Source organism: Varanus komodoensis, unplaced genomic scaffold (genome assembly GCF_004798865.1).
Source record: "Varanus komodoensis strain SLA01 unplaced genomic scaffold, ASM479886v1 scaffold18_3, whole genome shotgun sequence".
Classification (NCBI taxonomy): Eukaryota; Metazoa; Chordata; class Lepidosauria; order Squamata; family Varanidae; genus Varanus; species Varanus komodoensis.
In genome coordinates, this window is record NW_025335549.1 from 15,665,591 (window position 1) to 15,686,535 (window position 20,945).

Sequence of the window (20,945 nt, forward strand, 5' to 3'; positions counted from 1 at the left end):
AAAGGAAAGCGGTGTTTTCGTCGCCTGCACTTCCACGCAAGCACAGTGGGGGCGGAAGGGAGCCTGTGATTATAGTTCCACTGCCCAGCATCCAGTGCTTCTGAGTGGTTCACAGCTGTGCATAATCCGCAACCTAAGTACAAGATAAAAATGCAGGAAACTGTAAACACATCACAAACACTGCACCACGAAATGTGAAAGCGAGATTTCCAACAAACTTTAAAAGCTGCACTAGCTAACAGGAATGGTGCTTATGTTGTGGAACACAACAGTAGCTTTGGCAAGTTAAGCCTTGCCAAATCTTCAGGGACCTGCCAGTCTCTCCGCCGTTTTTCCTTCCTGATCAAAGGTGCTTACACCGGGCCGTCCGCAGGCGTTTAGTTACAAGCGCGCCTTTGGAGCTCAGCGGATTTTGGTTCCTTCCAGGAGAAGCGCGCAGGAGGCCCTGACTTTTGAGTAGACACGTGCAGGATCGCGCTGAAGGGGTCCGGAGCTGCGAAGTGCGCGCACCGGTGTGTCGCTTCCTTTGCTCGCCAGGAGACCGGCCGGAGGCAGGAAACTTGTCAGGGGGCCAAGTAGGAGGGAAGGGAGGAACCTGCCTCTCTCTAGCCCACCTTCCCCATCTCCGGGTTTCCTTTAAGAAACAAGTCCTGCGGGTCAGCCGGCGCTGCGTCCCGCTCCTCAAATCCACACGCGCGTCGCTCCTCCCTCCCTCCCTCCCTCCGCGCGTTTGCGTGGAAATTGCGCCCCGCTTCCTCGGCGTGTCTCCGCAAGCCCGGAGCAACCGCCTGGCTTTCCAACGCTTCGCTTTTCCCCGCAGCCGCAGCCGGGGCTGTGCGTCAGCTCGGCCTGGGAAACACGTGCCAGGGGAAGAGACGCGGCGCTGGAAATAACAACAAAAGCACGTCGGAGAAGGGGCGGAAAGCGGACCGGGGCGTGTGCGCGGAGCTTCTCGGGCTGCGGAAAGTTCCTCGCGCTGGGCGCCTCCTGGCCGGGCAGGGCGAGCGGGAGCGCGTCTGGGCGAGGGACCTGGGGACGGGGGCGCTCGCGGCGCGCGACTGGGCGGCGGCGGCGGCGGCGGCGAGGAGCGGAAACCGGACGGCCGCCGGAGCCGCCCGCCCTGGCATGAGGACCCAGCCGGGCCCCTCGCCGACGCCAGCCCGACAGGCCGCGCAGGGACCGCGTGCGGCGGGGAAGCCGCTGCCGCGCAGCACTTGACGAGGTAAGCCGGCGCATGTCGTCTGCACGGGAGGAACCGCTGGGCTTCGGCAGCAGGAGTTTGCCCCCCCCCCCCGCTCCCCGCCTTTCTCTTAAAGGCCATTTCGGGGCCTGTCGGCATCCCGCGCCCCCGGGGCCGTTTCACAAGGGCTGGAGCCTGGAGGGAGGCGCAGGCGCTCGGTCGTGCGGGCGACCCCCGGGAACGCAGCCCGGGCTGCGCGGGGCGGACGCCGCGTTCGGCGCCCCGAGACTGGCTGCGCGCGCGCCTGCGCCGGCTTCCTCGGGAGTCGGACCCGCTGCGGTCCGCGGGGCTTCCTCCGGCGGGGCTGCGCGAGTTAGTCCCCGAGCGCAGTGGGCTTTCTTTGGCGCAGGCATCCCCGCTCGAGGTCAGTCTTACGCGCACTCCGGGTAGGGAGCGAGTGCCATTTGCTTCGCAGCGAACAAGCGTACAATCGTGCTGTTAGCCGGCCGAGGGAGGGTTTTTCTGTTGCTTTCCAGAGAGTTCAAGACAGTTTGACAGGGCAACAGACTGAGGCTTCCGATCTCCTCCTGCCCCTTCACTGGCTGTTGGGATCCGGGCAGCGCTCGGGACTACCTTCTCTTAAATGATGAAGCTCGCTGCCACCGAAGGCTTGGAAGGGTTTTGCAAAGGCTTAGATGAGCCTCCCCCAAGCTGGTGCCTTTCAGATACGCTGGACTACCATGCCCATCAGTCCCCACCAGCAGAGACTGTAGGGATGATGGGAGACACAGTCCAGTACATAGTCAAGGAGGTCCTTTTTGGGAGCCCTCCTAATTTTGGGAAAGAAATTGCGAGGGTGATTATCCGGAGAAGGGCCTTCTCTGTGGTGGCACCCCAATTGTGGAATTTGCTACCCAAGGAAGTTCACCTGGTGCCAATGCTTTGCTCTTTTCATGCCAGGCAAAAACCTTTTAATTCTCCCATTATTTTGAGGTCTAATTGGCTTTAATTGTGAATGTATTGTGAATTGCTGTATGCTGTGCCATTTTTATCTGTGCTTGTTATAAACCGTCCCAAGACAGTAATGGGATGGTCTATAAAAGCTTTCAATACAGAAAAATAAATCAATACACCCAGAAATAAATAAATAAATAAATATGTCTGGTGGGAAAAGGCTGGAAGGATGCTTGGTCTGATGCACGAGGGCACATCAACTGTTCTTACCCTTTGAACACCTGTGTATGCATTTGTGGGAGCGCCCCAAAAAGTCCCCCCAAATGGATACAAAATGCAGCTGCTAGGCTGTTGATCATACCGAATGGTTTATTGAGCTAGCTCGCTGATTCTCTGCTTATTTCTGGGCTTGGGTCAAGGGATGGCTTGGCCGCTGGTCCATGCAGGCTGGATTACTGCCAGGCTGCCCGTGCAGGGCTTCCCTGGATGCTGCTGCGGAAGGAGAGATGGGCTAGGAGAGATGCGCTGGCTGCCGGTTGAGCACCAAGCCACTTTCAAGGGCTGATTAAGCAACCAGGTTACACGAAGAGCATCTCCCTGCACATACAGTCTTCCTCAAGCTGTCCATAACACATCCCTTGGAGACCTATCCGTCAGCAACACGGCAGGCCTTTTCGGTGGAGGCACCCTCCTGGAATGGCTTCCCTTTTGCAAGTCACCACCCGGAGTCCACTTAAGCTCACACCGACTGCCTCAGTGACTCCATCCAGCCACCTCACCCTCTGCCGTTCCTTTCTTCTTTTGCCTTCCATTGTTCCCAGCATCAGGCTCTTCTCCAGGGAGCCCTTCCTTCTCATTAGGGGCCAAAGAATCTGAGCTTCATCTTCAGGACCTGGCCTTCTAGAGAGCAGTCAGGGTTGATCTCCTCTAGGACTGACCGGTTTGATCGCCTTGCTGTCCAAGGGACTCGCAGGAGTCTCCTCCAGCACCACAATTCAAAGGCCTCAATTCTTCGGCGCTCTTTATACTGATGCATTGCTATAATATTTACTCTAAGCTGCTCTGGGATATATTTTTTAAATGGTGGTGCTAAACAAATACTCTGAAACAGACATTAACAACCTGTCAGGACGAAAGAGATGGTAACTGTAACAAAGCACTAACTTGGTTGAATGCACAGGGATTCAGACTTTGGAGAGCAAAGTACTCAATGCCCTGGGCTTGGATAGGCAAATCTGTCAGTTTTGATTTCTTCCAAATCCATTATTAAAAAAAAACAACCTGGGAGGGGGCAGAGTTTTCTTGTTCCCACTTGTGAAAAATTCACCCATCCCTCCATGATCATCCCTCCAGGTTAATTTCGTACCCCCTTTTCTTCAACAGAGCAGTCTTCCTTTGGCTTCTGGACAGTTTTCAGGTAGTCCTAGGAATGGCTGGACTCCCGGGTGTAAGGCCAGAAAATGGCTCTGGACTAGAAGCGGGGGGCTTGGTGCCTCAGTCTTCCGCTCCCTGCTGCGGTGGATCACACCAGCTGCATCTCCAGAGTTGCCAGAAGGGCCTCTGAGAGAGGCTTCTGGGGTGCTCCGGGGCAAGATGCCAGGACTGCTGGGAGCTATCCTGGCAGTGCCCGCGCTGTCTTCCTTCTTCCTCAGTGCACGGCACTTAGCCTAAACTGGCCGCCTATGTCTCCTGCAGGTGGGAGGCGTGCAGAGGTGTCCTTTGCCTCCGTACTTCATCCTTCCTCTGCAGGATGCTCATAATTCTCCAAGTCTGGAAGATGACAGGCCACTGGATTGGATCGAGCTCTAAGAGTGCAGCCGTACAGGCAGGAAGAAGTTTTGAGATGGCCACCATCTATGTAGCTAGTCCTCATCACACTGTGCTACAAACTGCAGGATCTCTTTGCTGAAGCAAGCATTGGAGGGCATCCAGAATTAAAACTAGCCATTTCTGGCTTTCTGTCCTACACTAACAGCATTTCGGGTGTGTTCAGATCAAACTGGAGATGCTTGACAATTCTTTTAGTGTCCAGTTCCTGTATCGCTATTCCTTCAGAAGTGTGTGTTAAGAGACAAGTGCCTAGAAAGATCACTGTCACCATATTACTGCCATGTGTCCTAAATTTCAGGTGACACACGTACGTACAATGAGCATTTGTGAAATGACTCTTGACTTTTCCAGGTGTGGCAGGTACTCTGGATGGTTACCTAACCCTATTCCTTGTATAACCTATCAGCCCTTGGTGTTTTCTGCAGTAGAATTATGTCTCTTGGGAATCATAAAAATATAGCTAAGTATATAAATTGGACTTGGCAGTGAAGGTTTTCATCTTATTTTCATTTAATTATAGGATGCATCGCTTATGGTCACACAATAATGATAATAAATTGCATAATAGGCTCTTTGAGTGAAGAAGGGCTATAAAATTTGACCGGCTTGGTGAATTTTATGTAATCACAGGCCACCAGTTGGTGGATTGGCCAGTTCTCTCTTCCTTTAGTAAGACATCAGAGCCTTGGGTCAGCCTTCCCCATGCTGGTGGCTTCCGGACGAGTTGAATGAGACCTCCTGCCATCTCCAGCAGGCATGTCCATTGGCTGAGGGGCTTGGCTCCCCCCCCCCGATCTTTGGGTTAATCCCCAAATGGATTTTGGCCCTGGGGCTGAAAGAGATGCTGCGCCCCTGAGGTCAGGGAAGGCTGGCCTTAGCTTCTTTCACGGCATTATTCATACATCCTACATTTTCTTCCGACTTCACTGCTGTTCAGAGCCACGCCCCCAACCTTCTGAATGCACCTGAATGCACCTTTCCTTCAGAACAGGAATCTGATGAAGTCTACAGAAAGGCCACAGAGATCAGTATTCCGGGTGACTTCTTCTCTGCCTAAACATTCCTAGGATTGTGCCTTAAATAAACCTGCACAGGATGGCAGCGCATGACCTGCAGGTTGCAACAGCTTCTCAGGTTACTGGCCAGTTCCAGACAGAACCTAAAGTGCCAGGCATTGACCTCCAGTGCCTGATGGCTTAAGGCAAGGTTACCTGAAACATCAAGTTTTTATATCAATATGAGCCTAAGATCTTTGGAGGAAACCCTTCCTTCATTTGGAGGTCCCATTTGGTGGGATGTGAGAAAGGCCCTTTTTGCTCCCAGAAAATGAGGTGCTTTGAGATGTTTTATTTATTTATTTAAAACATTTTTATGCCGCCCCCATCTCAACAAAGCCTCAGGGCAGCTCACAACAAAAACAAAATACATAAATATAACAATTATATAAATAAAAATATTAAAACCTGGTGCATCTCAGCTTAAAAGATTTAAAATCCTATAAATACAAATAAATTAACAATTAAAATAAGTTTTAAATAAAAAGGTCTTAACCTGGCGCCGAAAAGCAAATAACGATGGCTCCAGGTGAACCTCTCTGGGGAGCACATTCCATAGATTGGGCGCCACTGCAGAGAAAGCCCTCCTCCGGGTACTCACCCTCCTAATTTCCTTCACGGAGGGCTCCCGGAGAAGGGCCTCTGCCGCCGATCTCAAGGGGCAGGAGGGCACATATGGACGTAACCGCTCCTTCAGGTAACCAGGACCCAAGCCGTTCAGGGCTTTGTAGGTGATAACCAGCACCTTGAATTGGGCCCGGACTTCAATGGGGAGCCAGTGGAGCTGACGGAGGACTGGGGTTATAGGAGAACAACGCCCAGTCCCCGTCAGCAGCCTGGCAGCTCTGTTCTGCACCAATTGAAGTATCCGGACCGTCTTCAAGGGCAGCCCCACGTAGAGCGCATTGCAGAAGTCTAAACGGGAAGTTACCAGTGCGTGTGTCACTGTTGCCAGACAGTCGTTCTCCAGGAAGGGATGCAGCTGATGGATCAGCCGAAGCTGAAGGAAGGCGCTCCTCGCCACCGCCGTCACCTGAGCTTCTAGAGACAGCCCAGGGTCGAGGAGCACTCCTAAGATGTTCTGCTGAGAAGGGCAGGTTGATCCCTTCTTTATTGTCCTTCCACTGGCAGGCAAAGATGGTTTGGTTACTGACTGGGATTTATTTAACCATTAGTGCTTTGGTGAGGTATATTTCTTTTATTTTTTGTGTTTCTAGCTCTGCTTTAAATGTGTCTCTTTTATGCTGTGTTTTAAGTATGCCTTTGGTCTCTAATTGAATTGTATCATTGGCTGCCTTTGGTACCATCTTTTTGGGGAAAGGGGAGGGATAGAATAAAACAAAAAATATTGTAGAGACGTTTTCACTCAGAGCGTGACAGGGATGGAGGGTGTCTTCTCCTAGTTTTGCATGCAGTCTTCTCCTGTTGTGGCACAACTGCACGGGGAAGATGGGAATTGCTGGCTTCCGTTGATGCTGCTGCTTGGTGTCACAGGAGAACTCCATGCTGTGGCTAAACAGAACCATGGCTGGTTTGAAATGAGCCAGCTTCATACACTCTGGTGAGGGTTAACCACAATTTGCCAGAACAAGCTGGAGTTACCCAAAAGAGGAAGCTTCCGAGAGCCCTACCAGAATTTCAGCTCTACTAGAAGAAGGGGTGGAGGTCTGAGCTGGGGGCAGGGAGCTTTGCTCCCTCGTGATAAGCCATGGTTCTTCCAGGCATTCAAACAAAGGCATGGCGCTTGCCAGAAATACAGCCGCTCTCAACAGAAAACCACTTGTGTGAGCTGAAACTTTTTAAAATGATCACATTTTGATATGCTGCCCTTCCTCCAAGGTTTTTGGGCACGTATGAACGACCCTTCCTCCACATGGCACCGCTTCCCTGTATTTCACAACCTGGTAGGGACGAATATAATTATTTTCTTCTCAATGTGTGTGTGCTGCTGCTGCTGCTCAGAAAAGCAGCGTGTACTAAAATGAAGTAGGGTGTGCGTGCGCGAATTTCCCCGGAGCAAGAACACATCAATTTTTCCTCCCAGGGCTTACTGACTGCTCCTTAAAAGCGGCATTGGTGTTATTTTTAAACAGGCCACCCTGCAGTGCAACTGTTAGCTGTAGACGGGGAGATGCCAGTTGCTGGCTGCATGAAACACGAACGCTGCGTCTAGTGCATGAGGTCTAAACTTGCTCAGACAGTGCAAGTCTGCTGCTTTGGAATGCAGATCACTCCCTTCCCAGTACCTTGAATAACTAGCTCTGGGGGAAGGAGACGAGCGCACGGGACTCCCAGAGCAGGGCGGCCTGTCAGTGCTGCTCATTGGGTGGAATGAGCCCAGCTGCAGAGGTTCCCGTCTTCACCCAGTGATACGGAAGAGCAGCAGTGAAAGTGGGGTCCATCCATCCGGTCAGTCCCCCGTGGGGAAAGCTGTTCTGCCGAAGGACCCCTTCCACCTGGAGGGAGCTGGTTAGCAGTTGCATGCCAGGGTGCACAGGGCCAGAACCAGAGATGGGAGCAGAGCGGGCACCCCCCAATGTGCACCCCACTGCCCTATCGCCTTCTTTTCACCTTCTCCTCCTTTTTAAAGCTTCCCTTTGCGCTCAGCAGGATGGCCCCAGAGGCCACGTGCAGGCAATTTGGGGTTAGGTTCCAGCATGTGAGGAGAACTGACCCTTCCCTCCCACTGCAGTTCCCACCCCCTAAAAATCAGGGGGCGCTCACCCGGGGGGGGGGGGGAGGTTAGAGCTGAATGCGGTAGCTGTGTGGGCTGCATCTGATCCATGTGCCACAGGGTCCCCACCTATCCTATAGTGTCTCCTAGGCATATGGAGCCCTATAAGTCCTATAATCCCAGTGGTCACTGGATCTGTAGATAGTGTAGTAGACGGAGAGGTGTCCAAGACGGTGAGCTCTTGCACATCAGTTAAAGGAACACTCAAGACAGCGCACAACTTCCCCTCGACCACCCCAGAGACTTTGGGACAACATGGTCTAAATCGGGAGCGTTGAACCTCAGGCCAGGGCACCGATCCAGCCATCCGGGGCTTCCTTCCCCCAGTCACCAGGTGGTTCCTGCAGCCGTTCCCCCCGCCCACCGCCTGGCTCATTGGCTGGCTTTCTGGCTTAAGTACCTTTCTCCCTCTCTCCAGAAAGTGACCACCCTGTTCCAAGACTTCACTCATGGTAGCGAGACGCTATGCTGCTGTTGGGGGGGTTTCAGCCCGTGGCCTTGCCTGCAGCCCCATCCAGCACTGGCACATGGTTCTCCGGCAGCTTCTTTGAAACATCCTTGGCTGTAGCGGAGTCCTCTGTCTGGAAGGAGTTGTGCACTCCTGGCCTTTTGTACCTCCGGCGCTTTGTGTTGTGCACCCCCTGTTCTCTCATCCCACAAGAATGAATGGGGGGGGGTCAAGAGTTGAGGCAGGCCTCGGGTTGATTGGGAGCCAGTGCGGCATGAAGGCAAGGATCCGAGGAACCAGGAGTTCAAGTCCCCACTCCGCCATGAAGCCCACTGGGTGACTCTGGGCCAGGCCCTCAGCCAGACCCTCTGCCCAGCCTACCTTGCAGGGTCATCGTTTATTTATTTCTGTAAAACATTTCTATGCCGCCCCCATCGCAACAAAGCCTCGGGTGGCTCACAGCAACACGGTTGTGAGGATAAGACTGAGAGGAGGGAGATAATTATTTAAGCTGCCTTGAGTTCCTTGGAAGGAAAAAGGCAGGGTATGAATATAGCAAACAGGCAAACAATCAAATTGCTACCTAAGGCTGCAAAGAGCCAATTTACATGAAAGTGAGATGCTGGCACCAGTTTATCATCCCCATCCCCATCGTGATACCATCAAGCCATCTTCTTGAAAAGCATTTAAGAGCCCTTGGACAAATTCTCATTCATTTGCTTGATAACTCTTGTAGAAGTCTCTCCAAGCCAGCATATTGTCTTTCTTTTGCAGTTAGGGAATCTGAATCGAGAGCCCTTCCAGACGGAAAGCCCTAGCACTAACAGTCGGAAGGTATTGTGCATCTACCGTGTCTTTTAGGACAAAGATGTCCGCTTTGCTTTCTTCTGCATTTAATTTGTAGAAAATTGTCACCCACACCTAGAACTTTGCAAGGTTGTAGAAATAACTCCAATCCAAGTTGAACCGGAATGAACTTTTCACCCATCCCAGCTCCCAGTTGCGTCTGCTGTTCATGCTGATTGTTGAGGAACCAGGTTTTCAAAGTCATTATCTCCTCACCCCGCGCCCCTGCGTTTTGAAAGCTCCACTAGGACAGTAGTTATCAAAAGAAAATCTGTTGGCTCGTCACATTCATTGTCTCAATGAAAGCGTGGCTGGCATTTCCCATTCAGTGGACCGTGAGATCTCCTACTCCACCCTGGCCCCGTTGTCCCGTTCGCAGTCGTTTGATCGTTCAGCATCAGCGTGAGGACACCAGGCTGAAGTGAGCAGGTTGCCTAGGTAAGCTGGGGAACTATATATCAGGATGGAATGGGATGCGCGTTAAGACATTCCCCACCTCCATCATTTGGGAATGGAAGTCCCTGATGCCAAAAAAGTCATGGCATGGATGGGACTTTCTGGACATCCGTCTGCCAATGAAAAAAAAATAGTGAAGGACAGATATGTGTGGGCGAATGTTAGCTCTCCAGAAGTTGGGTTACAGCTCCCACTGGCTGTGCTGGGGAGAATGGATGGCAGCTGCAGAAACTGGAAGGATTCAAGTTGCCAGCCTGTGATGTAGTATAGTATAAATGTAATGTAAAGGTTTCCCCTTGATGTGAAGTCCATCATGCCTGACTCTAGGGGGCGGTGCTCATCTCCGTTTCCTGGCCGAGGGAGCCAGCGCTTGTCCACAGACAGTCTCCGTGGTCGTGTGGCCGGCGTGACTAAACACCGAAGTGCACGGAACGCTGTTACCTGCCCACCGAAGTGGCACCTTCTCATCTACTCGCATTTGCATGCTTTCGAACTGCAAGGTGGGCAGGAGCTGGGACGGAGCAATGGGAACTCACCCCACTGTGCAGATTCGAACCGATGACCTTTTGATCTACCAGCCCAGCAGCACAGCGGTTTAAACCACTGTGCCACCTGCATCCCCTTATATAGTATATATGTAGCCTAGTCCCCCAGAGCAAGGTTCCAACTCTCGCCAGTATCTTTCTGACCGTGGCCAGTCACATGCCCAGTGGGCTCCTCAGACAGGGAGTGAGGGCACCAGCTGCCCCCATATTTGTCCCCAGCGTATTTGTCTGGTACTCAGGGCTACCCTGCTCTTGAACAGAAGGCTTGCTCCAGCCAGTTGGGATGGTCACCGCTGATAGGCCATCTTCTCCGCTGATCTGTCTGCTCCCCTTTTAAGCAGTGGGTCAAACGGTGATGCGTATTCCAAGAGATGAAAGCAAGGAGACCCTACGAATGAGTGCTCTCCGGAATGCCCTGTCCTTCGCAGCACTGCTCAGCCACTGCAAACTCAAGGTAGTGGCTTCCTTTATGGAGTCAATCCATCTCCTAGTTGCTCTTCTCTGTCTTCTTCTGCCTTTGACTTCACAAGTGAATCTTGCCTTCTCGTGCTACGCCAAAAGAATGACAGCCTCAGTTTCCTTATTTTTGCTTCCAGGGTGGTTCTGGCTTGATTTTCTCTAGGACCCCCTTGTTCATCCTTCTGTCAGCCCAGGATAATCACAAAGCTCTCCTCCAGCTCTTTGTTTTGAAGGCATCTATTTTCTTCCCCGGCGGTTTTATTCACCGACCAGTCTTCATACCCATACATAATGACCGGGAATGCTATAGTCTGGATGATCTTGGCCTTAGTCTCTAGCACTGGGGGAGAATATGCCTATGTACTGTTTGACTCCCCTTTGTTAAAAAAAAAAAAAATCAACTGAATGGATAAGTGAGAGAAGCCGATAGCGGCTGGCCGGTGCCCGACTTGTTTTGTCTTTAGCCTGGAGACACCTGATCAGGGCATCGTTCAAGGCTGGTGGAGTCTGCCTCTCACTTCAGGGAGAAATGTCCTGCTAACATTGAACAAAATGCTGGTAAAATTTGCCTCCAGTGTCTTGGAAATGAAGGGCAACCATAGTTCTTGGTTGGGTAACTCACATTTTTGAGGTTGATGAAGCCTGATTCCTGCACTGACTTTCTTTCACTGGTTTCCTAGCAGGGAACAGAACTGTTCTACTTTACTTGCAAGGAATTTCTCCTTGCCTGGGGTCCAGGAGGATTTGGTTTTCAGCTGTAGAAATAGCCAAGATGGACGTCTGTGAAGGTGCAAATGTTTCTCCACCCCGCCTTGTCAAGAGGAAGACCTGTGCTTGAACAGAAAGGGCAACCTGATGAGTTGATTCATGGAACTCTGGCAGCCGAAGGACATTGGGCCAGTTCCCCACATAGGTCTCTCCACTAGCAGAACTGCATCTCTCTGAAAACGGGTCTCCTCCATTCCTCTTGCAGGTCCTACCAGTGCATGCCAGTTCAGAAACAAACCTCGCCAGATAAGATGAGATGTTTCTCCTGGTTCACATGTATAGGATTGCCACTGGAATCCCCCTTTGTGAGAAGCAGGATGTATTAATCCAAGATATTTGTAACCATCTTATCCATGTTCTGCACCGTGGGTCTCTGGATGCTCCTGCCTAAAAAAAGAAGTGCACTGCAGAATTAACAGGTCAAATATGAACCCCCTTCATTTCAGGAGCAGAATAAATAATTGTGGATTGCTCTTTCAGTCCAGATACGCAACTTTAGAGGTAAAATATCTTCCAGTGGACAAGCATACAACTCCCTACTGGTCTGCACTGCTGCCAGGCCAACTGAACTTTAAAAGGACTCAGGAGGATTAAAAAGTAGAAAAGAAGTAGTGAAAACACACTTTTCCCTGTGCTTACAGGTGTGTGGGCCACTCCAGGGATCTTGGTATTGATCTGGTTTCGTTGATATGTTTTCACTTACAGAAGTAATGCTGACAGCTGCATTGGTACGTTTCGTTTTACTGTTGTGTACTGCCCAAAGAACTTTGGCTATTGGACAATATAGATTATTATTATTATTATTGATGATGACGACGACGACGACGACTTGCTATTTGTTGAGATATTTTTCTAGACCACCTAAAATAAAGGTCCTTCCATTTCCTCCAGCAGTCTTGTTTTAAAGCAAGCCTCCAACATTTCCTGAGGAAACTCTCCTAAGAACGGAGAGGGTGATCTCTGGCTATGTTTTGAGCACCCCTGTCGCCATCTCCTGCAAGGCGGTGGGGCCTCTACCTGGACTGGTGGCGTCTCTAATGAGCACATCCTCTGCACTGCTTCCTAATGGGGTGTCATGTGTGGGGAAACTCAGCTCAGAATCGCCATCCAACGTCCTCCGCTCCTTTCTCCCAGCCTCCTAGCATTTGGTGGTTTCTTGGTTTTGGTGCAGCTTTCCTCTTTCCCACAGGTTGAAAAGCCTCTCCTAAGATCTAGCTCCTGGCAATAAGAGCTTGGAAGCACAACATGCTAGTATTTTTGGCATGTTTGGCACCATCCCTTTTGCCTCTGGTCTCGCCATGGTTGCCTTCAGTCCCGCCCAGCCATGGAATGCATCTTTGCAAGCATCTGTGGAAGAGATAGGCCTCCAGCTGGAGCAGTTCTCCCATGCTGGCCTTCTGTTGCGTTGCGGTCTCCATCAACATTTGGAAAGAGCCATTAATATGCATGGCTGAGGATTAGCTATACCATAAAATGCTTAGTTTCTTGAGCGGTTGCTTAAATATTGATAGTGATTCTCTCTCATCCATTCACTGTGTTTAATATGGAGTAGAATTCTGGATTTGTGACTGCAGGTACTTGGCTGTGGTTATTCCCCTACACAAGGTAACAAGATGTGAAATTCTGGATAGATTTCTCCCCTCCCTGGTCTTCTGAATGCGCACTGAACTCAGCCTGCTGTCTGTTTTCTCCTCCTCAGCACTGCATTCTTTGGTTCTCTTTTTGGCTTCGTGGTGTCTATGATTGCCACATGTCCCACAATTTGAGACACATAGACACATGCTCATTGGAACTCTGTGTTATTTCACTGGCCTGTATTTATAACAACTCTGCCAGAGTTTAGTATTTGTTCTTGCATGCTAAAAGGGAAGATGGGTTTCACCTTTGTGGATGACTTACTAATAATTGCATTTTTAGTTCTTTATCCAGGAAGCTAAGGAGCTGTTTGTTCCCCTGCATTTTGTTTTCACAACAACCCTGTGAAGTAGGCTAGGCGGAGAGACTGCTTGACCCCACTGGGCTCATAAAGCAGTCTTCTCATGGTATGCAGTTCCTCTTGAAGACTGACCTTTTGGAAGAGAGGAAATGAAGGAAAGAAACTTTAAAAAAGATTTTGTAAGTTTGCTTGAAAAGATGGCAGTGGAAGGGAGTTCTTGATTAGTGCCATGATGTTTGGAAGAGTATTGCAGCTGATTTGTAGAACGTCTCCATTAAAAACAAGGATTCGAATATAAAAGAATGCATGTGGTACATTATCTGAGAATTGCGCAAGTCTTCTAGTTTCAGTTTTTCTCCATTTCTCCTTCTTTCATTCTTCGGTTCCTCTTGATCTTTGTGAATTTCTCCAGGCCTAAATTCAGCTCATTCCGAACAGTGAGATTTAAAAAAAAAAAAGAAAAGTGATTGTATGCAATTTTGTATGCAATTTTGCCTAACAGACATGCTTTTGAATCAGAATATGATAAATTTGAATGATTCCCCCTCTTAATTCACGTATTTTCATATGTAGTTTTGATTGGAGAACACCATTACAAAATTCGGAGGACTGCGAATTTCAAATACTGAGTTTCAATCCACCTAGAAATTGGGAAGTGTGAAAACAGATGAATGAGTGATTTTTCTTTCCATCCCGGCAGCAGCAAAGTGAGGGAATGGCAAGGAAAGGCCATACGCGAAGCCGTGCTTGGTTTTATGCAACGCATCTGGGCAAGGCAAGCAGCAATGCCTGCAAAGAAAATGCGTGTTTGCATGGCAGATGAAGCATCTGGGGTGTTTCTTCTTTGAAGCAAACCCTCCATCTTCATCCTGATCTGGTGTTGGTTGTCGTGGAGGCTGCGCATCTTTAGAAGCACATGGCTTCCTCAGTGTGACCATTCCTGTGTGATGCAGTCCTCATGACCTGTGATTACTCTTACTGCCCCTCGTGTGGTTTAATTGAGTTGGTGGTTTTGCAGAACGTTCGAGTGTTTAGAGTGACTTGCGTACATTATTTGGATCACCCTTGTGCAAGTCCAATAAAGGAGACCAGGGATGTTGTTACAAATAATCTGGGGAAAATACAGGGGGTAACCTTATGCTTGTCCTCTTCCTGGAAGCCATCTCCCCAAAATTTGGGTGACCTGGCAATTATAGCTCACGAGCTTGAGAGAAACCTACCCGTAGCAGAGATGAAAACTTCTATAATTGGTTTGCTGACATGGATGGCCAGAATCTTTCTCTTTTTGATGGACGGGGGAAACAAACACAGATGCACATTTTTAGCAGCAGCTAAAAGTCAATTCAAGCTGAATGTAATCTTGAATTACAATTAACGAAGCATATTCTTTAAGAATACCTCAATCCTTAAACTATATTTTATTATGCCGTGAGTAAAAGTGTTTAGAATTTGGCTGTCAGTGTGAAATCTACGGGTGTTTGTGGTTTGGGGAAGAACAAGGAGGCAGCTCCCCTCCATGCACATGTGTGAATTGTGTTGGGTTTGTGTGTGCGGCGGTTTAGATCGGTGTGTATAAGATTTCGGCAGCCAGGCATCCTCTTATGCACGAGCTTCCCATAGAATTTGATATCTCCTGGCCTGTTCCTGGAATGCTTCCACTGAGTCAGGGGAAGGATGGAGAATGGGAAAGAAAAAGCACTGCACTCAGAGTGTCTTCCCAAGGACTGTGTGGAGCTTAGCAGTGCGCATGGGAGAGAAGACGGGCTCCAGATGTTCCCAAGTGGTCCCTGCAATCAAGCATCAGCCACACGTGTTTCCCCGATTGGTTGTGCTTCCCTCCCTTTCTGCCGAAAGAGACACATTGGCCGGGCCTTCGCTCTGCAAGCCCTTTGAACACATTTCCTTGAGAGAATGGCAGCTTCCCAGCTTAGGGGTCTCCCAGCCCTGCTGCCTTTGTGATTGGTCATGATGACAAGTTGTTTTCCCTCCAGCTGAGAATCTCCAGTCTGCCCACAACGTTGGCTGCGTTCTGTTTGGACGAGCTTCTGAGAAATCAGCGCAGACGTCTTTTTACTGATATCTGACAAGCTTTGTGGCACGCCATCAACACATTTAACAAAGAAATGGGCTGTAGGGGCCAGTCTTAAGGGGGCTTTGTGTGAGAGTTTCCCTGATGAGTCATGAGCTTTCTGGAGAATTTTGGTCTCCGGTTTCGGTGGATACGTGCAAGGCGAATGGCTTCAGTCGATGCTGTGCTATGTTTGCCTTGAAGGTTTATGGTCTGTTATAGGGACTGCATCCACACTGGATTTGCTCTTCTTGGCTCGTGCTTCAGGGTCCATAGCTCCTTGGTGCAGCTTGTGCTTGCAAGCAAAAGAGCCACGATTCAGACTGTCGTATGTCTGGTGAAGAAGGATCTGGTAGGCCATGATGAGAAGCACCCCTCCTCTGCCTGAGATCCTGGAAAATATGGAGGAGAGAGCAAAGTGCATTTTGGGGGTAGGCGAGAAGAGCTTTTGAAAGGGGAGCAATGGTATCGATACCATATGAAAAACATTTCCCCTGAAGTAAGTCCTGTTTCTCTTTTTCTCTTCCTTGCATTCTGGGATGAAGTTAAGCACGTGGAGTCCTAAGAGGCTTGTTTTGTCTGACCCTGGTGATCCAAAAGGTCTTCCAGTATTTCTTGCCCTCATGCATACTCTGAATGAACCACGGGAACAAAATCGTAGAATAAGGTGGTCTTGGACCTGAAGGAGAGGAATGTAAAGTGCCAGCGGGCTCAGGGCAGGGGGTGTGGCTGCAGGGGCCTGGCACTGCTCTCTGTCCACCGTTGGGACGACTCGCAGTGGTGCAAAGAGCCGTTCATCCACCCAGAGGAAGCAGTGATCTGGGCAGCCAGTGGGACCTGTTGGCCTCAGAGGGACCCTTGCAGGAGAATGCACTCCTCTTTGGCTTCTGCACAGCCTGGAATTGAGATGGCTTTGATTGGCATGGCTGCCGCATGATGCACTCAAGACAGTCAACACTGCAGTGGTGCAAAATGTTTTTCCACCAATGGTCCCCATCCAACTTTTGCCGGGAAGAGTGGGCAAGTCTTGCAGGATCCAGATCCACAAGGTTGACAGAGGCTCACCCCAGAAGCTGCTGAAGGTGCCTCTAGCAAATATTGGCCTGGGATTGAGTACTCATGCAGCCCGCTTTTAGCATTTATCAGCCACCCAGAGAACCTTTGAGTTATGGGGTGGCATAGGAATGGAATGAAATAAATAGATAAACCAACAAGTGCCAGAATATTTGTATTTGCTTAACCATAAACACTGTCTGTAAAGTGTCTTGAGTCTTGGCCCACAAGCGTGGCAACTGCCCACCTGTCTGGATCCCATGTTTGCCTCCCCTCTACTTCCTCTGGAACCCGAAGCTCCTGCAGTTTGGACCATCAGCCTGGTCTTAGCGCTTTGGCAACAACCTGGGCATGGAATGTGTCACAATGTACTGGGTAGTTATGAGAAAACTGCAGAGATTCTGCGTCCGTCCGTCCGTCCGTCCGTCCGTCCGTCCGTCCTTCTTTCTTTCTTTCTTTCTTTCTTTCTTTCTTTCTTTCTTTCTTTCTTTCTGGCATTTGTTCATCCATCCGGTCATTTGTTCTTTGTTTGTGTAGCTACAGATAATGCTTCAGTGTGAATTCTGGAAAGCCCTTCAGTTGCTGGGGCTGTGGGTGCCCAGTTCTCTTTGACTCTCAGGACCTATTTGTTCAGATCCTTTTGTTTTGTGGAAAGACAATGGAAGGAAGGCACCTGCACACAATCAGGGATAAAGATTAAGAGAAGAAAATAAAATAGTTCAACATGCACAGAAATGCAGCAGTTGGCAAATTCTATGTAGCTCTACAAACGAACGATTTAAAAAGAAATGAAACTGGTGGTGTTGAAGTAGGAGGTGGATTGTTCTTCCTGGAAAGGAAAAAGCCAAGATGTAAGAAAAGAAATTCCGTATTTGAGTGATGCTTCTGTTTTTCAACTTATTTGTTTGCGATTCATTAATTAGGCAAGGTGATGAACCAAACAAAAGAGAAGGTGAGGGAGGAAGGAAATGTGGCTGATGGTCAACTCATCAAGCCTTTGGAAGAAGCCACACATGCAGCAGGAAAAGGCATCTGGGGAGGATGGGATATCGCAGCCTTCCCCTTCCCGGTGCCCTCCAGGTGCAGCAATCTGCTTCTCTCATAATTCCTGGCCAGCAGGTTGGGAAAGGCTATAATATCAAAAAAGCTCATCAACACATTATTAGGGTTGGTGGTTGGAATGGGTGGGAGAAGGGACAATGCAGGCAAAGGCAGTAAGTGACGGGAATTCAGGCAAAATCCACTGGAGAGACGGGGCGGTCTGTGGGTTACTACTGGGAGGGAACGGTCCCCCCAGGAACCCTATATCAGTTCATGAGTTACAAATTCGTGTGTGATGCTTGCAAGCATCGGTTCGCTCTTGGACTTTTCACCAGTTGGCTCCCACGGAATAACACCAGCAGGATCTGTCTTAAAAAACAGCACTAACCCTGTTTCATTTGTGTCTCTTGCTGACTTGTCCTTCCTGAAGCAGAACATGAGCCACGCTCAAGGAGTCACCATGAGGGAAGGGTATAATATCCATGCTCAGATGTGTACCCCCTTCAGTAATTACTCTTTCCGTGGAAGCCAGAAAAGCTCTCCTATGATTGCAAGTGCAGACATTTCCTCTTCTTACCTGATTTCAGACTTTTCCTGTGCTGTGCTATATTGCTCACTCAAGGCCTTGAACTCTGCAACGACAGGGTAATTGCTGCTTGACTTTCCGAGTTATTATTTAGGATTTTATAATGTTTTTTCACAATGCAGAGTCATCTCAGGCAGCTCTGGGTGTACACGTAGCCACGTGAAAGCTGGGGTGGCGTGCACAGGAATTCGGTGTCATGCAAAGATATAATTCTTCGCATGACACCATCACTCGGGTGCACAAGCCCTCTTGAGCTCCACCGGGGCTAAATGTGCCATCTTATGCACATTTAATCAGAAATAAATCCTAAAATCCCATCATTCCCCAGCCAGCCATTGCCTGAGTTGGAGAATTGTAGGCGTTTTTTCCTGCCTAAATATGGCTTAGGATTGTGGTGTAAATGCACAGACAAAACTGCCTGGACAAAGGTTTCCGTTTCCTCCTAACTTGAGTCAAGTAGTTTATGAGTGGGGGTGTCCCACAGAGGTGTTTTCTGAGCCTAGGCACGTGCTTTTGTAGGCCAAATGTCTATCATGACTGCGATGGAAGCAGTGCTTTCTCAAAGCATTTGAATTTATCCCTTCCTTTGCACCATCTTTTAAAGTAAGCACTAACCAGCAAGAAAATACAGAGGTACCTGCATGTAAATGCATGCATAATATTTGATGGAAAGCTATTGAAACATGCTTTTAATCGCCTTATCCCTTTTCTGTTTATTGAACTCCACCCTGAAAGCACAGGAGAAAGATGTTGGGCTTAAACGGTTGCCTTTTCTGCTATTCCCCCTGCAGGACAGAAAGATTTGGATGGATTCTGTAGGCTGCCTTGCCTAAGGCATTTTCACCTGCTCTTAAAAAAGAAAAGAGAAGGTATTCTTGAGCACTTCTTGGCTTTCAGAGTTCACAAAGCCTCCCAAGCTTTTCAACATCTGCATCAACACACTGGTGGAGGTTATCATGATAACTTGATAAACTGATGCTTAAACTGACGAGTTGTATTTTGGGCAAAGGGAGGTGGGAGTCAGCCTGGCACTCCAATTTGAATCATGCATCTGAGCAATATCGGGGCTCTTCCAGAGTGCCTGCCAAAAATGGCTTCTTCCCTGCCTGATGCCAAAGATGGCGGTTGCTAAACAAAAGTTTTGGGGGGCAAATCGCAGTTGGATGGGGTGTCAACAGGAAGCAGGCATGTGGCCCTGGTCAGGGTTGGTGCCACGGGTACAGGGATATCCCGGTCACTGTCTCATCTACAGCTTCCAGCCCACAGAGGTACTGGGTGTTTGGAACGGGAGTCCGGTGGCAGTTTGGGACTGGACGCGGGTGAATTAGAGGTGCTGGAAAAGTCTGCAAGAGCGGGAAGTGAGTTCCGATAGCAGAGTCCAACCTGCATATCTCTGGGGGACCTTTTCCTTGAGTTGCAGGGATTCCATGGACATAGAAATCATTTTTCTCGTTTGGGGAGGGGGGTTGGCAATGTGCCCTTGCGCTAACGTGCAGGAATGTGAGTGCACCTTCACGTGAGTGGAACGAAATTGACACGCCTCCCTCGTCAGACCCAGTTCCAGCACGGAGTGGACCGTGGATGAAAGATGCGTGGCACTCAGCAAAACACAGACAGAATGGATTTAGCAAACTGTGCTCCCTTGGGCTGGATGCCTTGGCACTAAATGAGGCAGGGCTGAGTGGTTTGGGGGTTCAGCCCCTTCTGGATGGAGTTGTGAGGCCACTGGTTTGTCATTGGGGGAGTCCTTCTGGACCCGGGCCAGCATCCAGATGCTCCTCAAAACTCCGTCATGGACTCTGTATCCTTTCCTGGAGAAATTAGGCCTTGCCACACGCTCTTGTCTGCTCCTGGATAGATTACTGTAAAGCCCTCTGTGTGTGGCAGCTCTTGAAGACTGATTAAGACTGAAAAGTGTCCTGACCGTGCTTGCAGTATACTAACTCCTGCACACAGGACTGATGCCCACTGTGCGGAAATTCACATGCATCCCCCTCCCCCTTTGGTATCCTCACTTCCCCAGTAGTAATTCAACAGTGAGGAGGAAATACAAAACAAATAAACTCCCTCCCCCTCCCTCCCCAAAAAAAGAAAGAAAAGAAACCCACACAAAAGGAGTAAGGAAAAAATAACCCTTTCAAATGACTGGGCAGGAACAATGAGCGAGGATACGTACCCTCTGGGGAAGGGATTAGAGTGAGAGAAAGAGAGGAGCAGGCATTCAGCAGGCCTGGGCTGGAAAGAATAGGCTGTGAGCTCTTTTGTCATAAGGAAATGGGGGATCTCGTGGGTCCTGATGCAAAGAATAATTCTGTCCCCTGTTTGGGATAAGGGACCAAGCTGGGCATCAGTGGCAACACGAGATGTACGTATAAACAGAGCAGAGCTTGCTTGAATTTGTTCCCAAAGTTTGTCGGAGCGATGGCTACAGGACGTGCTTCCTTGACGTAACTTATACTGAACTGGGAGACTTGCTCCTGAGTAAATGACACAGGACTATGAGTTGCAGGGCACAGAGACATCCTGCTTTCTGCTTTGTGATGTTACAATGTGAGGTAGAGGAAGTCCTCAATGGAAGACGATCACGGGTCAAATAAGCACACCTTTCTCAAGGTACAAAGTGCATGCAGACTTCCAGTTGCCACCAGACACTGCATGTTCTAGTTTCTCTGTTGTCCTCAGTCACAGGAGCTCTGTGGGAATTTAAAACAACAATACCCCGCTTCCCGCAATGCCGGTGCACATTGTCCCTGGCTTAGCATGCAAACAGGCTGCCTCTTATCATGCCACATTCTTCTCTTTATCCAAGACTTGGGTCTGAAACAAAATGGCCACTTTTGACATCCAAACCCAGCAGACAACAACTTCTAGCTCAGGATAGGATTGGAATTGCTGACCTTCTTTAAGTGAAGAGCTTTGTATGACGCTATTTCATCTCCTCATCCACCTCTCTCTCTCTCTCTCTCTCTCTCTCTCTCTCTCTCTC

General features: G+C 49.5%; 1 protein-coding gene across 1 annotated transcript in view; it reads left to right on the plus strand.

The window, feature by feature from the left end:
- The first annotated feature begins 1,121 nt into the window (after positions 1–1,121).
- ARHGEF9 (Cdc42 guanine nucleotide exchange factor 9) overlaps positions 1,122–20,945 on the plus strand; it is a 187,167-nt gene continuing 167,343 nt past the window's right edge. Inside the window, exon 1 of the mRNA XM_044427207.1 lies at positions 1,122–1,222. The gene's annotated coding sequence lies outside the window, so the exon portion shown is untranslated. The remainder of the gene's footprint in view (positions 1,223–20,945) is intronic.